The sequence below is a fragment of the Staurois parvus genome, unplaced genomic scaffold (genome assembly GCF_062004578.1).
Source record: "Staurois parvus isolate SC_StPar_1 unplaced genomic scaffold, SC_StPar_1.0 ptg000235l, whole genome shotgun sequence".
Classification (NCBI taxonomy): Eukaryota; Metazoa; Chordata; class Amphibia; order Anura; family Ranidae; genus Staurois; species Staurois parvus.
The window spans coordinates 1422188-1440669 of NW_028318031.1; the positions used below are offsets into that span (position 1 = coordinate 1422188).

Genomic DNA, 18482 nt, shown 5'->3' on the forward strand with positions numbered 1-18482 from the left:
AGGTGTGACCAGGGACGCTCCCTATTGGGAATGGGTTGCAGAAGGCCCAATGGAAGATGCCGAGGAGATTTATTCTAGGCACAGACCGAACATGCCGCTATATAAGAGGCGATGTCGGAACAGAGAGATGGCCACCAGAATGAACGAGAGACGACTCAGGACAACTGGTTCCTCCCCGGATGACCGGCAGTCTTGGAGTTTTGGTAGGCACGCAGCAGGTGGGTGTGCAATCCCTCAGGTACGAAACATCTACCATCTGGTCTCTCGGGAGGAGCATCAGTTTGAGCCGCCAAAATCTGCTCCCCAAGGGGAGAAGTCAGGCTGGTGCGAATGGCAGCCAGGATCTGATCCGGAGGTATGACTGAGGTCGGCTTAGAGTCCTCCCTGGACAACTCAGAGTATTTCCGCGACAATGCATCAGCCCTGACGTTCTTGGAGCCAGGCAAATAGGAAACCACATAGTTGAAACGCGACAAGAACAAGGCCCATCTGGCCTGACGGGGCGTCAATCTCTTGGCCTACGAGAGATACGTCAGGTTCTTGTGGTTGGTAAGAATGAGGACTGGAACTGCGGAACCCTCGAGGTGCCTCCATTCCTTGAGAGCCTGAATGATGGCCAACAACTCCCTGTCCCCAATCTGGTAGTTGCATTCTGCAGAGGAAAGCTTCCTGGAGTAGAACCCACAGGGAAGTAGGGGTCCATCGGGCAACCGACCTTGAGACAGGAGAGCACCTACTCCCGTCTCAGATGCATCAACCTCGAGGACAAAGGGCAACCCAGGATTGGGATGAGACAGTATCGGAGCCGAAGCGAAGGCGGATTTCAGAGCCTCAAAAGCTACGATGGCTTCGGATGGCCACTCGTGAGGATTACTGCCCTTTTTGGTTAGATCTGAGAGAGGCTTGGCCAGCGTGGAGAAGTTCCTGATGAACTTCCAATAGTAGTTGGCGAAACCCAAAAAGCGCTGAATGGGCCAAAGACCATTGGGACGAGGCCACTGCAGAACCGCCGCAACCTTCTGAGGGTCCATGGAAAATCCCACCGCGGAAATGATGTAGCCCAAAAAGGCAACCTGGGATCGGTGGAATTCACACTTTTTGAGCTTACAAAAATGTTCGTTCTCATGTAACCGTTGCAGCACCCGCTTGACATCCTGGATATGAGATTGCATGGAGACAGAGTAAACCAGGATGTCATCCAAGTAAACCACCACGCACTGCTGAAACAAGTCACGAAAGACATCATTTATGAACTCCTGAAAGACCGTGGGCACGTTACACAACCCGAAGGGCATCACCAGGGATTAATAGTGACCGGTTCTGGTGTTAAACGTGGTCTTTCACTCGTCCCCCTCCTTGATCCGTACGAGGTTGTATGCCGCCCTAAGGTCGAGTTTAGTAAAGACCGTTGCTCCCTTGAGGCGGTCGAACAACTCGGTAATCAACGGGATAGGGTAGGCATTCTTAATGGTGATTCGATTGAGACCCCTATAATCGATGCAAGGCCTCAACTCACCGCCCCTTCTTTACGAAGAAAAAGCCCGCTGCTGCTGGGGAAGTAGACTTGCGAATGTGCCCCCGGGAAAGCGCATCCGCAACGTACTCCTCCATGGCCTGATTCTCCGCAACCGAGAGAGGATACACCCTGCCACGAGGAGGAGTGGCACCGGGTTGCAAGGGTATGGCGCAGTCGTAAGGACGATGGGGAGGTAAGGCACTGGCGCGCACCTTGTCAAACACGTCCATGTACTCCCCATAGTCAGTGGGCAACACAGAGTCCGAGGAGGCACACAACACCTTAACTGGCCCACGTATGCACCCGGCCCCACACTGTGGAGACCACGAGAGGATCTCAGCCGTTCGCCAATCAAAGGTCGGATTGTGCCTCTGGAGCCCGGGATACCCCAAAACCACGGAATAGTGCGGGGAAGAAATTACCTGGAAACAGGCCAACTCCCTGTGGAAGGATGCTCCTTTTTAGCCAACAGACTAACTGTTTGGGGTTGATTTTACTAAAACTGGGGAGTGCACAATACAGTGCAGCTGTTCATGGTAGCCAATCTGCTTCTAACTTCAGCTTATTCAATGAACCTTTGACTCGAAAACCTGGGCACTGATTGGTTTCTATGCAGAGCTGCTGCAGATTTTGCACACTTTGTTAAATTTAACCCCTTTTTGTCATCTTTTTCTCTGTTCTTGTGCTGCTGCACAACGATGCAACTTCCCAGGAATTCTGGGACTCCCTTTCCAAGTGAGTGACACATCTAAATGGTCTCTGTAGTAAATCCTGCCATGACCCATCAACTTATTCTGCTGAATGAGGTGTTCTTCTCCCCCCCCCTCATCCCCCACTCTGGGGGACTCCAGTTGCTTTGGGTTTCCCCTTTGTTCCCCAGAAGAGATGGTTTTCTCCTTGTCAGGGCATCCCACTGTTCCAACTTTATTCAGTTGGATTCTGCTGGATATAAGGGTTTTCAGAACCTTCAGGTCCAGGAACGTTTGGGACTCCTCCCTGTGACAGGGCAAGTGGCAAGGACAATGCAGAGTAATGCTGTCAGCTGCACTAGCATCTCTTGAGAATGCATTGACCTCTTGCTCTCTGCTGATGCTGTGTAGCAAAAGAAATTTGCACAGTGGAGTTCTCCGCATCTTTAATGGTATAAAGAAATCACTGAAGGGCTCTGGGCTTCTAAGTGTTGCCAGAGATTTTGTGGGGGTCAAGTTACTTGGAAATGGCTCTTTGCGGCTGATTACCATAGAATGTTTACGGTCCTCTGTTCTGCCCCCTTTCAGGTGGATGTTCTAGCTGTGTGGCTAAGGTTCATATCCCTTCCTTCATGACATTGGATGCTTTGTTAGGCCATGGGGCATAAGTAAATTCTTAGAGCCATGTTCTGTTAAGGTAAGGGAGATCTTCAAAGTTCTCTTGTCTGGCTCCAGAGATACTGGTGGATGGTTTATTCATCCTTTTCTGTTCTAGTGTATCTTGGCACCACCCACTTTTTTTTTCTTTTTTTTCCCTCTAGGTTGACCATGGTTGGGCCCACCTGAGGTTTCTACTTATTATGCTGCCACTTTCAGATGAATGGATACTGACCATAAAAGCAGGTCCCTTTTTGCCCAGGCACAATCTCAGGTAGGCTTCAGTTTTGAGCTACAGTCCATGGGTAATGGATGTTTGTGGAGCTGCATTACTTTAACTGACGATTGCGCTGTCCTACAACGCTGCATCCACATGAAATCTTTTTTTTTTTTTTTCTGTGAAAAAAACCCTGACAATTCTGAGGAAATAATATTTTTTACTTTTTGCTATTAAACATGTCCAGTAAAAAAGTTAAATTGTCAATTTGGGCCAAAATGTATTCTACATATCTTGTCTAAAAAAAAAAAAAATCCCAATATGTGTAAATTGGTTTATGTGAAATAGTTTGCAAATGGCGGTATAGATACTAGCATTTTTTGTGGACTAGTAATGGTAGCAATCAGTGACTTATAGTGGGACTGTAGCGGTCATTGTGACACTGGGGGGAACTGACTAGCAGAAAGGGGTTATATTTATATTGTATGATTTTGCACACCCGCGCCGCCCAAGTAGCAGTATTTCTGGTATAGTGCAGTCGAAGTGGTTAATGTTCTGTTATCGTGTGGCTGTGCTGTAATGGAGCATTACACCATAAAAGTGGTGTTTGGAAGAAGCAGGACCATGCAGGTGTGGTGCTCTATTTGGGCTGTGCCACTTTTAATAATGCCCTGCTTGGGCACACATGTACCCAGCATGTATTGCCAAGCGGCCATTGGGGAGGGAGAGGGAGGGTTATGGACAGCTTTCAGGGTTTCTCATTGGGTTGCAATGCCTGGGATACAAACCTGTGTGCTCTACTTTACAAGAGGATGAGGTGTCAAGTGAAACATTCTCTGTATGTTGGAGTCTGGGGCTGTCGGATAAAAAAAATTAATCAGTGGGCTTCCTAGTTTTTAACTGCTTTCAAAGGCCTCTTCTCCCAAAGTCACTGGATTTGCCTTGTGGCAGCTGCTTGAAGCATCACACCTTTTCACTTATTTGCAGTCTTCTGTTCCCAAGATGTCAGATGGTCTTTGGAGATGCAAGTGGTTTTCTTTGGCACAGGCAAGATAACCCTTTGAAACAACCGGTTTTCCAGTGTTACACAAGAAGCTCTCAGCTTTTATTCCAACCTATTTATGGTTCCTAATCTGAATGAAAATGTCCAGTCAATTCTGGACCTCAAGGGTCTGAAATTCATGCAGGTGCAGAAATTCAGCATGGGTTCTACCCAATCAGTGCCTGCTTCACTTCATCAGGGGCACTTTCTGGTGTCTGTGTATATCAAGGATGCCCACCTACACATCCAAATTTCCTAGCCTCACCAGTTTGCAGTAGAGGACTGCTACTTGTTTGTGGCATTGGTGTTTTGGCTTTCTGTGGCTTCTGGAGTGATTACTAAGGTGTTGGTTCTGGGATTGAGGACCTGCACCTTCCTCATAGTGGGGTACCTGGATGATCTGCTTCTCAGAGCAAAATCAATTCAGAGCTTGGCTTTAAATGTCCATAAGGCAGTGCAGGTCCTGGAGCTGTTCATTTGAGTACTGAAACTTCAGCAGTCTGTCTTGATTCTGCCACAACGTCTTGAGTAGTTAAGCTTAGTCCTAGATATGGTGCAGGGGAGGGTGTTCCTTCTGAAGGAGTTCCTGTCCCTACAGTCTCAGGTGAGGCCTCTGCAGTGTCCCTCAAGCTATGTTTGCAAGAGGGTATCAGGGCAGATGGTAGCCACCTTTTTGATGTGGTTATAGGCAAAGTTTCAATATTGTGTCAGTGGGACAAGTGTCACCAGTCCTTGGGTTTGCCTGTGCACAGGACTCCCTAAGACCAGATTGCCTCTGGAATGGTAGATTTCCATGCAGATGCTGCAAAATCATTCCTTGCCTGGAAGGTTTTGATGATGATTGCCAGCTTGCTAGGCTGTGGTAGGGGTTCTGGAAAACCAGTCTGTTTAGGGAACATGTTCATTTGGAGAAACAGAGGTTACCAATCACCTTCCTTGAACTTGAGGTGCTTTAAGTGGCTCTACAGTATTGCTCTGCCTGTCTGGGGGCTGCTCATCAGCATACAGTTGGTTAATGCCTGGTGTGGAAGATTAGTAGGCAGGCCTTGTTAGCTGTCAACAACTTAAATCTGGGCCCATCACCTGGAGGTGTTCGCAGGGATTTGTTTGCAGTGGGGACCATCAGAACCAGGGATTCTTGGGCATTTGCAGTGATGCCTCCATTCCTCCACTGCAGCTTCTTCTTCAACTTTTGTACAAGAAAGCTGCAGGCTATTTTGATGGTTCTAATTGCACCAGCATTTCCAAAAAGAACATGGTATGCGGAAAATGTAAATCTGCTGGCAAATTTGCTGACCCAAGGTCCAATTTTTCATCCTACTTAACATTCCCTGCCTTTGACGACATGTCTCTCTTACTCCTCTATCCTGAGTTCTCAATGAGCTAAATCATTGCTGTAGCTGGGTCTCTACCAGAGTTTGCTCTTGGCACTTTCAAAGACGAGGTTTCTGATCACGCTTTGTTTAATTGGTTCTCTGCACATCAGAATCACCATGTGAATCCTCCACTTGTAGCCACAAGGTGCTGTTTTCTATAGACATTACCCCTGTGTTATGAGTTTTTGTACTGATGCCCTTATCTTGCAAGGAAGCTTTCTGGTTTAGCATAGAGCCAAGGTGCGGTTCAAGTCCAGGACTTCCTGTAACCTTTGTCAGGACTTTGTTCTCTTTCCCCTCTGTCCACCAAAAGAAATATTCCCTCTCTCAGCAACTGGACCTTATCCCTGTGGCCCTACGCTATTGTTTTGATGGGCCTCTCTTTTTGGCATGTATGTGAAGGATCCATTTGGCTCAAATGTTTGCAGAAAATCAGAGCAAGAATAGTCTCTTGTGTATACCCTTTGATTGGAGACAGCGTCAAGAAATTCACTAGGCCCCCCCAAGCAAAAGATGTTAAAATCTCTGGCAGGGGAAGTTAGTCCTTGACCCTCAAATCTGTGAGCAAGATCCCTTCACAATGAAAGGCGCCCCCGCTTGTCCCCCCACTTTGATATCTTTGTTGGCTTTTGTGGTAATTTGGTGCCAGGAAATTTCAGATGCTACAGTGCAGAATGAAGTATGCAGAGGTTACAAATTGAAATTACAGTCTTTGCTTCCACCCCATTTCATGTCCGGCTTGCCAGGAGCTAACTGACCTGTTTTTGCATGAGGATCTCGGGCCTAAAGATGTCCCCATTGGTGTGTGCAGCCTATAGCATTAGGGTGTGCACCCTAAAGCTCAAACACGCTGTGTGTGTATGTGTATGGAATAAACCCTATTTGCGACAATCTAAAAGCTAGGCAGGTAAAAAAAAAAGTCAGATGTTGCAGTGATAATACCTGCACTGCATCTGCATGAACTTACATACAGGTTGGAATGGAAAATGGGGGTAAACAATCAGGGATTCACACCCCATCATCATTTTCTTACCTCCTTTCTCTCAGAGTGAAAGAATTGTACAACTGCTACCCACTACCAGCCAGAGGGTGACCTTTCCCATCTCCTTGCCTGCACACATAGCGATATGCTAATACATACTGTATGTGGAGAAAATGAGATATTACCCCTGGACATTTGAGGTACCCCAAGAAATATTTCACAAGACACTATTATAAAATATAAGAGGTATATAACCTCCCTTCTAATCTTTATTCATAGACAATGATAAAAAACAAAGCAAATAACAAAAAGCTCAACCTGGGAGCAACAATTGGTCATGCACAATAGTTTGACCCTACATTGTATTGTAACAGTCCTGAAGTATTGACTTGAATCAGATTCTATTTAGCAGTAGATAATAAATGTTCCTCTACATATTTCACAGCATATGACACCTGCTTCTTCAAGAGGATTAAAGCTGCTGAATGCAGATAAAGCATACAAAAGACAATATATTAACAAATAAAATTTACATTTACAGTATATGCATAATTAGTTTGAACTGTGATAGAACTTGATACATACAGACAATGGGGTTGATTTACTAAAGGTAAATAGACTGCACTTTGCAAAGTGCAGTTGCTCCAGACCTTAGTAAATGAGTTAAAGTTCCACTTTAAAAAGAATACCCAACAGCATTTTTGCTTGCACATGATTGGATGATGGACGGTAGCAGAGCTTTTGCTCATTTACGAAGTGCTGGAGCAATTGCACTTGCACTTGCGAAGTACAACTGCACTTTGCAAAGTGCACAGTCTATCTGCCTTTAGTAAATCATCCCCAATCTGTCTGAAGATGGTACCAGCTGCAGAGACACCAGAAAATAGGATCAGATCAGACGGAATGGAAAGCGCCCAGTGGTTCATCCTGAAATGCAGGAAATGGGTATCCCCCACGTGCAGGTGTGGGGGGCATATAGCAGGGCCCACACCACAGCCACAACGGGAAGGAGAGCCTATAAACGTAATACACATTGAACCTTAAATTTACTATTCATCTAAAAAACGAGGGGGGCATGTAGATTATTTTTACACATATAGTACACTATGCTCACATAAATGTTGAACTAGGACCACCTATACAGCTATGGCTTCCATAAATCCAAAACCTTCAGTTCAACTCAAAAAGGAATAGAAAAATAATTAAGCAGCGCTCAGCCATAATGATAACATGAGTGTTTGAGATCTTTTAGAGAAGAAATGGTGTATGATGACCTCTTATTAAGCTGGATAGATAAGATAAATTCCCCTGATGTGAAAAATATGTACCAACACACTCATAGTATAGAAAAGGAGGGAAAAAAGGAGGCAAAAATGAAAATAAGAGTAAATATAAATCATATAACAGGCTGTCACCGGTAATGAAAAAAAGCATAAAGCTTACCCTTGTCCTATTTCCAAGAAAAGTTAGTCACTGTGGATGCATGTGGGTATGACCGCTCTCCCAGGGGTACAGTGGAACGGGCCCAAATATATACTCCCCCTCCGATGGAGCGCCATCACTGGCGTGTGACATCTCAGGCTGGATATCGCCATGGTGTGCATGCTTGAGTGGTAAAAATGTCCAAGCATAGGTACCACCCAGTTGGCATACACCACGCATACATGTGAAAGGCCAAGATGGCCACCACACATGCGCAGTGATGCTAACAGAGAATCTCCAGCAGACGTCCACAGCAGTAGCCACGCATGTACCCCAACCACTCTATGCTCCGCAATAGGGAAAGTAAACAGGCAATTCACCCAGCTATCCAGGAAAAACACCCGTCCACCCCCAGCAGTGGAGCACTTAAAGGGAGCCTCCCAAAATGAGGTGGGACAGCACCACAAAGAGGCAGAAAAATCCCCAATGATGACACTGCACTACCTCAGGGAGACATACACTGGTCCTAACACCGGCAACAAGAAATGTGGGGGAACCCGATAGCTCCTCACATCTCGACCAATAGTGGGCAAGCTACATCCTCTGAAAAAAAAAGGGGGAAGAGGGGAATATTCATAAAGGACAAACCATCAAGTCTACATCACTGACCATTAGAAAAAAGATTTATACAAGAGCATCTCATTGACACCCGGCTTTATGTTTGCTGCTAGCCTTTCTATCCAAAATGTTTCTTTTTGGAGGACCAACCTGTCCCAATCTCCTCCTCTTGGGTCCCTCTTTAGCCTACCTAGGCCCATGAACTGCATATATGATAGATCAAAATTGTGCTTCATACCTATGTGATAACTAATGAGGGTCAGCATTTTAGCATTTGTAATATAGTAAATATGATCCTTTATACCAGGGGTCCTCAAACTATGGCCCGCGGGCCACATGCGGCCCGCCGAGGACATTCATCCGGCCCGCCGACAGGGGACACTAAGTACAGGGGCGGGCAGGGGGCTGCTGTCTCTTACCTGGCTCCAGTCCCACGACGATCCAGTCCAGGATGCGCAGCTCCTTCACTCCGGCCGCTCCCTCACTCAATGTCTGTGCTGCCGCTCGGCTCCGCCTCCTCACCGGTGATTGGGTGCCAGTACTGTAGCTCAGGAAAGGCACACAGACGGCCAATCACCGGCGAGGAGGCGGAGCCGAGCGGCCCCGCGAAAATCAAGGGAGGGATAGGCCGAAGTGAAGAAAGGAGGACAGCTGATCGCCCGGTAAGTGTGCCGTACAGATGGTACTGCTGCAACCAGGTATGCTGGCTGCAGCAGCACCATGCTGGAACAGGGGTCGGCTAGTTAAGTGTCATTGCTGTCAGTGGGAGGAATAGTGCCCCATCATTCGTGTCACTGATAATAATGATGGGGCATTATTCCTCCCACTGACACCAATGATGGGGCACTATTCCTCCCCCCACTGACACCAATAATGGGGCACTATTCCTCCCCCCACTGACACCAACGATGGGGCACTATTCCACCTACTGACACCAACGATGGGGCACTATTCCTCCCCCCACTGACACCAACGATGGGGCACTATTCCTCCCCCCACTGACACCAACGATGGGGCACTATTCCTCCCCCCACTGACACCAACGATGGGGCACTATTCCTCCTACTGATACCAACAATGGGGCACTATTCCTCCCCCCACCGACACCAACGATGGGGCACTATTCCTCCCCCCACCGACACCAACGATGGAGCACTATTCCTCCCCCCACCGACACCAACGATGGGGCACTATTCCTCCCCCCACCGACACCAACGATGGGGCACTATTCCTCCCCCCACTGACAACAATGATGGGGCACTATTCCAACCCCCCCCCCACTGGCACCAATGACGTACTATTCCTCCTCCAGGAATATTGGTATTGCAGCCAGTATAACCTGAGTGATGCGATCCAAATCCACCAGGGGGAGCCGGCGGTCAAAATGTCATCAGAGATCTACAGTTCCAAATCACAAGAATGTAAAGTGTAGCAGGAATCTCCCAGAAGGTGCCACTGGTTAGTATGTCATCCTCAGGGCTCTTAAAAAGGTGGGCTCAAAGGAAAAAGAGCCCAAGCACAAAAGGTTCCATAGTGTAACACTGCTTTATTAGCATTGTGAATAAAAATATACAATAGTAACACTTACACTATCTATTGCCAATTATCGTCTGGCCAGATGAAGCATCCACGTGGCGAGGTCACTGAGAGCAACTTCCTGACATGTTTGGTGCGATAGCACGTTATCAAAGGAAGCTGGAAGCTGCTCTCAGTGACATTTCTTATATAATATGGGCGGCGCATGCTCACTGGGTAATAGTGACGTCATCCTCTTCCGTTTGCGCATGCGCAGTTCGTCCGCGCGGCGGCGGCCATTTTAAAGGAGTCCAAAATAACATTGACTCCTATGGAAAACATCAGAATTCAATAGGAGAAGCTTAGTAGCTCCCTCTACTCTACTCCCTTACAGACAGCCACTGATTACACAGAGGAATGGGCAAATATAACGTTATATAAACGTCAAAGACTGTTTCAATCTCATTATTCCAATCCTAAAGGGGGGGGGGTTATACCCTCCTATATGATTGACATAATAATTAATTACCGTGTGTAGTATAGTGGTGGAACTACAAGTCCCAGTTCACTGAAGAACTCTATGGCATGCACAAGCCCACAAATATAATAAATATATAGCTATTTGAAGGACCCATGGTAATTCCTAGAAGTCATTCCAATACATGAAAATTAATTTATATAGCGATAAATTAATACTATGATAAAATCGTGAATATATAAGATTCAAAATATAAAAATGTAAAAAATGTGAAAATATAGAACCAGGATAATATTAAATATACAAATAAATAAATACTGAGTATGTAGAAAACTCCATAAATATGCATAATAAAACATGATAAATAAAAATTGCAGGATACAATGTGGTCCATATTAATTCCATAAAAATATTCTTTCATATATATTATATCTATAATTAGCGATATTAGAAAAAGGAAAAGTTTTGTTTAAAAATAAGTGTGTACATAAGAACTAAAACTGGGATAATCAAATAGCAACAATCACTAAAAAATATGAGATCTATACGTCGCTTGTGAATAAATCACTTAACTATCATAATCGGGTGTTTAAAAATAATAAGTGATTTATTCAAAAGCCACGTATAGATCTCATATTTTTTAGTGATTGTTGCTATTTGATTATCCCAGTTTTAGTTCTTATGTACACACTTATTTTTAAACAAAACTTTTCCTTTTTCTAATATCGCTAATTATAGATGTAATATATATGAAAGAATATTTTTATGGAATTAATATGGACCACATTGTATCCTGCAATTTTTATTTATCATGTTTTATTATGTATATTTATGGAGTTTTCTATATACTCTGTATTTATTTATTTGTATATTTAATATTATCCTGGTTCTATATTTTCACATTTTTTACATTTTTATATTTTGAATCTTATATATTCACGATTTTATCATAGTATTAATTTATCGCTATATAAATTAATTTTCATGTATTGGAATGACTTCTAGGAATTACCATGGGTCCTTCAAATAGCTATATATTTATTATATTTGTGGGCTTGTGCATGCCATAGAGTTCTTCAGTGAACTGGGACTTGTAGTTCCACCACTATACTACACACGGTAATTAATTATTATGTCAATCATATAGGAGGGTATAACCCCCCCCCCCCTTTTAGGATTGGAATAATGAGATTGAAACAGTCTTTGACGTTTATATAACGTTATATTTGCCCATTCCTCTGTGTAATCAGTGGCTGTCTGTAAGGGAGTAGAGTAGAGGGAGCTACTAAGCTTCTCCCATTGAATTCTGATGTCTTCCATAGGAGTCAATGTTATTTTGGACTCCTTTAAAATGGCCGCCGCCGCGCGGACGAACTGCGCATGCGCAAACGGAAGAGGATGACGTCACTATTACCCAGTGAGCATGGGCCGCCCATATTATATAAGAAATGTCACTGAGAGCAGCTTCCAGCTTCCTTTGATAACGTGCTATCGCACCAAACATGTCAGGAAGTTGCTCTCAGTGACCTCGCCACGTGGATGCTTCATCTGGCCAGACGATAATTGGCAATAGATAGTGTAAGTGTTACTATTGTATATTTTTATTCACAATGCTAATAAAGCAGTGTTACACTATGGAACCTTTTGTGCTTGGGCTCTTTTTCCTTTGAGCCCACCTTTTTAAGAGCCCTGAGGATGACATACTAACCAGTGGCACCTTCTGGGAGATTCCTGCTACACTTTACATTCTTGTGATTTGGAACTGTAGATCTCTGATGACATTTTGACCGCCGGCTCCCCCTGGTGGATTTGGATCGCATCACTCGGGTTATACTGGCTGCAATACCAATATTCCTGGAGGTGTTTATCAACAGATTTGAATACTAGATGTCCAACCTCAGATGACCTAATTCCATCTACTATATGCGCAATACTAAGCGCTATCTGGTTAGTGCATTCTACAGCTATACTTACCACCGAAGTCACCATACGATAATCTAATATATTGTCACGAGTCATCACCAATTTGTAATATTGTGGAATACCTGTTTCTTCTTTCAAACAGAGACGCTATACAGATATTCATTAAGGATACCAATTGTCCTATATAAACGCGGCATGGTGTATGATATATGTGTATTATAGAAGGTTTTTGAGGTGATTACTTTTCATGCCAGCTGCTCCTGTCACATAGATCTAGCGCTCGTTCTTACGCTGATATTTCAATTTGTACTATTCCTCCCACTGACACCAATGATGGGGCACTATTCCTCCCACTGGCACCAATGACGTACTATTCCTCCCACTGACACCAATGATGGGACACTATTCCTCCCACTGACACCAATGATGGGACACTATTCCTCCCAATGACACCAATGATGGGGCACGATTCCTCCCACTGACACCAATGATGGGGCACTATTCCTCCCACTGACATCAATGATGGGGCACGATTCTTCAAACTGACACCAATGATGGAGCACTATTCCTCCCACTGACACCAATGATGAGGCACTATTCCTCCCACTGACACCAATGATGAGGCACTAATTCCTCCCACTGACACCAATGATGGAGCACTATTCCTCCCACTGACACCAATGATGAGGCACTATTCCTCCCACTGACACCAATGATGGGGCACGATTCTTCCCACTGACACCAATGGTGTGGCACTATTCCTCCCACTGACACCAATGGTGGGGCACTATTCCTCCCACTGACACCAATGATGGGACACTATTTTGCTCCACAAGACACACTTGGGGGGAAATGTCTGTGCATCTTATAGAGCGGCCGGCTCAGTATTCCCATTGCCGTTGTATGTCCGCAGTCTCTGAAGAAATGCGGACACAGTACAGGAGATGACCATAGTTTTTTTTTTTTTTAAACTATAGTCTGGCCCTCCAACGGTCTGAGGGACAGTGAACTGGCCCCGTGTTTAAAAAGTTTGAGGACCCCTGCTTTATACGTTGGCGAAAGTGCCAGATAGTTTTGCCCACATAGTAGGCCCCACAACGACAAAGCATGAGATACAGTGTTTGATGGATATGGTAAAATTCCTATTTGGTTTCCTGTTGAATATATACAATTTTCTATACATTTTATACATATCTACTTTCATACTTTTACATATCTCTAAATATTTTATATGAATATATATGTGTTGTGTGTATATTTTTTGTCTGCTGGGCTTTGTAGTCCTTAACTCAAAAATGTCTGTTCAGCAATGTTGTCAACCCTTCCCGTCAAGCTGTGAAGATCTTGTAACTACGCCCTGGATATGTGAGGGAGTAAAGAGATAACAAGCGGCAACCAAGCCTCAAGCATCAAGTTTCTGCACTCTTTCTGTATTTCAGCCAACCAAAACGTGCCTTTTAGATTGTGACTGTTTTTATATACTAGTGACGTATATTCTATTGTTCTCTGTGTATAAAAGGTTAAGCACCGCCCTGCAATAAACAGAGATGAGGAAGTGGTCGAACTGAGCAGATGTTGTCAGTGTGATCATTTTCCAGCGTGCATGTGCAATCCATTTCTCAAAATTAGGAACAGCAGCAGACATCCAAACCTGAAGCCGATTGAGGCTCAGATCCATTACAGCTGGCGACCCATACGTGGGGCCCCAGGTTCCGACCGAAGGGAGACCGCGATCGAGGGGCTGAGTGGCTGGCTGGGACAGACCAAGAGGGCCTGCACAACCCTAAGAGTACGGTAGTGTCAAGGTCCTACCTTTTCCCCAGAGGTTATGCTGCTCCATGTGCTGGCATCCATCTTGGGTTTCTGCAAAGCATGGTGGGAGCCTTTTATGCTTTCAGGCCTCTGCGGTCCATCCCCCAGAAGGGTGTGGTTGAGCACATTTAAGCCTGTTGTCTGCACTTGCTCTTTGCATTCGTATCCTGTTTGATAGTATTGTTGCAAGCTCTTATTCTACTCTCGTGGCTCTCCTGGAAACTGACTCGGCTTTGTCTAAGACTATTCTCTGCCTTATCCCTTTATCTGACCTCCCGTTGCTGAACCCAGCTTGTGACCCGTGTATTTTTGTCTATCGTCCTGTACTGTCTGTCCCGCTGTTATCGACCCGGCCTGTCCAACTACGCTATCGTTCTTATCTGGTTCCCACCAGCTATACGCCATTGGCGGCGGCCATTACGGCAGCTGGGGTTTCTCGGGGGCTGCGACCTGGTTCCTGGCTGCGTCAAGTCCATCCCCATCATCAGGGGCCCTGGTGAAAGGCTGCCTGGGGCTTAGACTCCGTGCCCTGAGGGACTCCGGTCTGTGAATGGTGGTTGTTGTCAGTTGGTGCGTGACCCTGCCATTAGGCCTGCCTGTCCATTCCACAGCTCCTGCCCTGACAGGTAGGCATATTTACTCTTACCACTGTATGACTTGTTTCTGTCTGTTCTGGTCTGGCCGCCGGTCTTGTCGGCTTCCGGAGATCATCTAGAGGCAGGTAACCTTTATTCCTCACCTGGGGCTGTTTAACAAACCTGCCACTGGATTTCTGCTGGCTGTGTATTATTTGTTCAGTGTCTGTCGTCCTGAGGGACTGCTACTCAGCAGACTGAAAGTATAGTTGCAATTGAGTGTCCTAACTCAGGTGAGCTGTTGGCCCCTGAGAAGACGGAACCTTGCAACAAGCGTCTACGGACGGTGACTCGGGGTTGATGGTGTGAGAGACCCCTGAGGGTTAGCTCAGCTGCTGAGGCTTCGCGGGGCGGCAGGGGTAATATCCTGTTCTGAGTGTATTTGTGGATTACTGTTTGGCATACACGAGAGTGTATGTTCTGAGATTAAGCGTACAGAGGAGATAGAACAGAAAAGCAGCGGAGGAGGGATATTAACCCATTAGTTGAACTCACTGCCCCCTGAAGCCTCTAGCCGAGACTGCGGTAAAGGAACAGAACAGAGTGAGAGGAGGGGAAGATGGGCCAGAAACTAATCAAGCCAGAGAAAGGACTGCTAGCATGTGATATTGTGAAGAGGAGAGAAGGTAGTGAAGCAGTTAAAACGTTATCTAAAGTAGCGAAAGTATGTGAGTTTGTAGAGATGTGCTGGTTGCTTTAAATCTTAAACAGCAGTTGCAAAGCATTTTTTTTCTTCTTTTCCCTCTTTGTGAGTGACAGACAGGAAAAGCAGGACTGTGCTCTAATTGGTTGTTGCTACAGCTGAGAAGGATCCACCCATAGCAGCACTGTTGCAGCTGAACTTATGATTGGCTGTGGAGGGGAGGAAAGAGGAAAAAGGAAGAAGAAGCACATATTGGGAAGGAGACATTTTCAGGGGACCGCATGGAGCAAGGGCTCCCGGTGTAAAGTCACAGAGTCTCACTCTCTGTGCTGCTGGAACCCATAAACTGGGTTGGGAGTGTGTAGCAGAGGAATTGTTGCAGGAGGACTGTGTGCAAATCAAGGATTGTCCTGCCCGACACTCTGGATTACAGCCACTCACGTGCATGTGTCTCTCAGAGTTTGGAGCTGCTGAAAGAGAGCGGATTTCTATTACTGTCTAATGCTATCTAGAGGACAATCCAGAAGCAGTGAGTACTCTGTGATGAAAGGGGATTTTGATATTGCTGCATTTGTTGTTCATCTCTGGAGAATGGTCATGAGAAAGCCTGCTCTCTAATTCTCACACAGATCACACAGATCTTGAAAAGCCCAAGCTGCTCAGAATTAGCTATTCCTGCTGCTGATTGATGAGAGAACTCTGTCTCTGTATATTACTGGTGATTGTCTCCTGAAAACTTGTGCTGTGGTTGAAGAGTGTGTTTTAGTTCCAAATCTCCACAGAAGCTTGCTGCTTTAAATATACCGAGCAAGTGTCAGTACATCAGGATTTCACCTGTATGGTAAAGATTTTGTTGAAGTGTTGTTTTGTTCTATTGCAATGCTCACTGGAAGATTCTGCTTAAAGGAGACTGTGCTATCCTGTTACCCCTGGATTACAAATACTCTCCAATTCACAGAGTGAGCGCTCTTCCATTGATTAAAGGGCCCCAACGTTGAGAGACTTTAAGTTTCATCCCACTGGCCAGTGGTTAGGTAGGACATTTCTGCTCTAGATAGTACTGCTATAGAAAATGTCAATAAGCTGCTAAACCTCATTAACAGTTATTGTTTCATGTGTCAATGTCACTCTCATATGCCACCCTAGTCAGTGTGATACTAGTCAGTTTTTGGAGTCTTTGGCGAGTGAATTGTGACTTCTTACTAACTGTGTTATGCAAAGTGGTAGCTGTTTTTTATGTACATTACCTTCTTCAATAAAACCCATAAGTGTTAGCTGTTTTTTATGTACATTACCTTCTTCAATAAAACCCATAAAAAATATTCTCCGAGTGTCGAAGTGTTCTGGGTATAATTGGAGGTGTCACCAAATTCAGGTGGGAGCTGAACCTATATATCTAGCAAAGTTCCACCCAAGGGTGTGCTACAAGTTGAAGGACAGTGCTGCCCAATTACAGCCGGAGGAGTGGCGTGTGTTATTGAAGGAACAGAGAGGAGTTTTATGTGATAAAGGTTTGCTGAATGTGGCAGAAGCTTGGTATAGAACTGCAAAAGCGTTGCATAAAGAAGGATGGATAGAGGAAGTTCAGAAAAATGGTGATTGTACAATGTATGTGTATCACAAGGTTGAAAATGAAAGTGTGCCAGAACCACCGCCCTACGATGGAATTTGCAGCAAAGGAGGGGAGGGACAGCCCTGCCCTTCGTCTAACGCCCACTTTATTCCCACCACCCTAGCCCAAGCACAACCCACCATGACAACTTCCTGTAGCAGCCATCTTGCTGCACCTGTATTGTCACTTCCTGCCCAGCCCAGTACACTTCCTGGTAGGAAATTAAAGACGAATTCTCCTGCGCTCTAGGACTCAGACAGGTGGTGAATAGATGGAACCAGGCCTGGAGAAATCGTCCACCAATGCATAAAGGGCTGTGCGGCTCCAAAACAAGGCTGGGGAAGCCCGACCAATACTGCAGAATGAAATGAAAAAGAGAAGCGCACCAACCTTGCGCATTACCTCAGTAACCAAAATTTATTAATTGTAAAAAATATACTCACAAACAGCGAATGAAATCAGGCATGTAAGTCCTCACAGGGACTTGAAGATAGCGTGAATCCCATCAAGGGAATGGGTGTTCAGTATAGTTGACGCGTTTCGAAGGGAGTCCCTTCTTCATCAGAGCTAACTGAACTGGGAGTGCTCTCTCCTATATATACTCCAGGACTGAAAATAGGTCCTCCCCTCTGGGTTGGGCAGTCTCAGGTTAGTAGGAGGGGCCAAGGTATCGTCAACAGACAATAGCTATTTGTAATGCCATCAGAGAGAAATAATATAAAAAACATAAAATATATAATATATAAAACCACATTTTGCATAAACCACTTAGTATGCATGCAATATATCAACTGAGAGATAACAGCAATGGAACTGATGATGATAGATAATACATAGTAAAAAATAATAAATAGTAAATAGTTAATATTATTACATGATTCATTAGTGAACGATGTATAAAATGGGCAATTCATCCAAAGAGCTTGTCATGATGCTGGATAAGTATATAGCATATAATGTAAAAATAAATTATTAGTCAATAGATGTCTTAATGGATAGGTGATCATACAGTGACAAACGTGTGTGTGTATATATATATATATGTATATATATGTATGTGTGTATGTATATATATAATCCTTCAACCAGAAGCTGTATGATGTGTATTACCAGGCAACTGCATGTACTTCATGATCGGATGATGGAGAATCCATGTCTCTGGTGGATAATGTTGGATCAGTAATATTGGATCCGTAATATTGAATGATCAGCAGGAGAGGGAGATCTTGTGCTTCCCTCTATAGCTGCAGACTGATCCTATGTGTGGAAAACACGCCAGTATAGCGTGGTCTTGACTGCGCATGCGTGGACCAACATGCGCATGCGCAGTATGAGGAGAACAGGT

At 44.9% G+C, this 18482-nt stretch overlaps 1 long non-coding RNA gene across 1 annotated transcript in view; it reads left to right on the forward strand.

Annotated features, from left to right (window-relative positions):
- The window catches only part of LOC149460072 (uncharacterized), a 64372-nt gene extending 50369 nt beyond the window's left edge, over window positions 1-14003 (forward strand). Inside the window, exons 4-5 of the long non-coding RNA XR_016313149.1 lie at window positions 3027-3136; window positions 13743-14003. This is a non-coding gene — a long non-coding RNA (uncharacterized LOC149460072). The remainder of the gene's footprint in view (window positions 1-3026; window positions 3137-13742) is intronic.
- Window positions 14004-18482: the final 4479 nt, after the last annotated feature.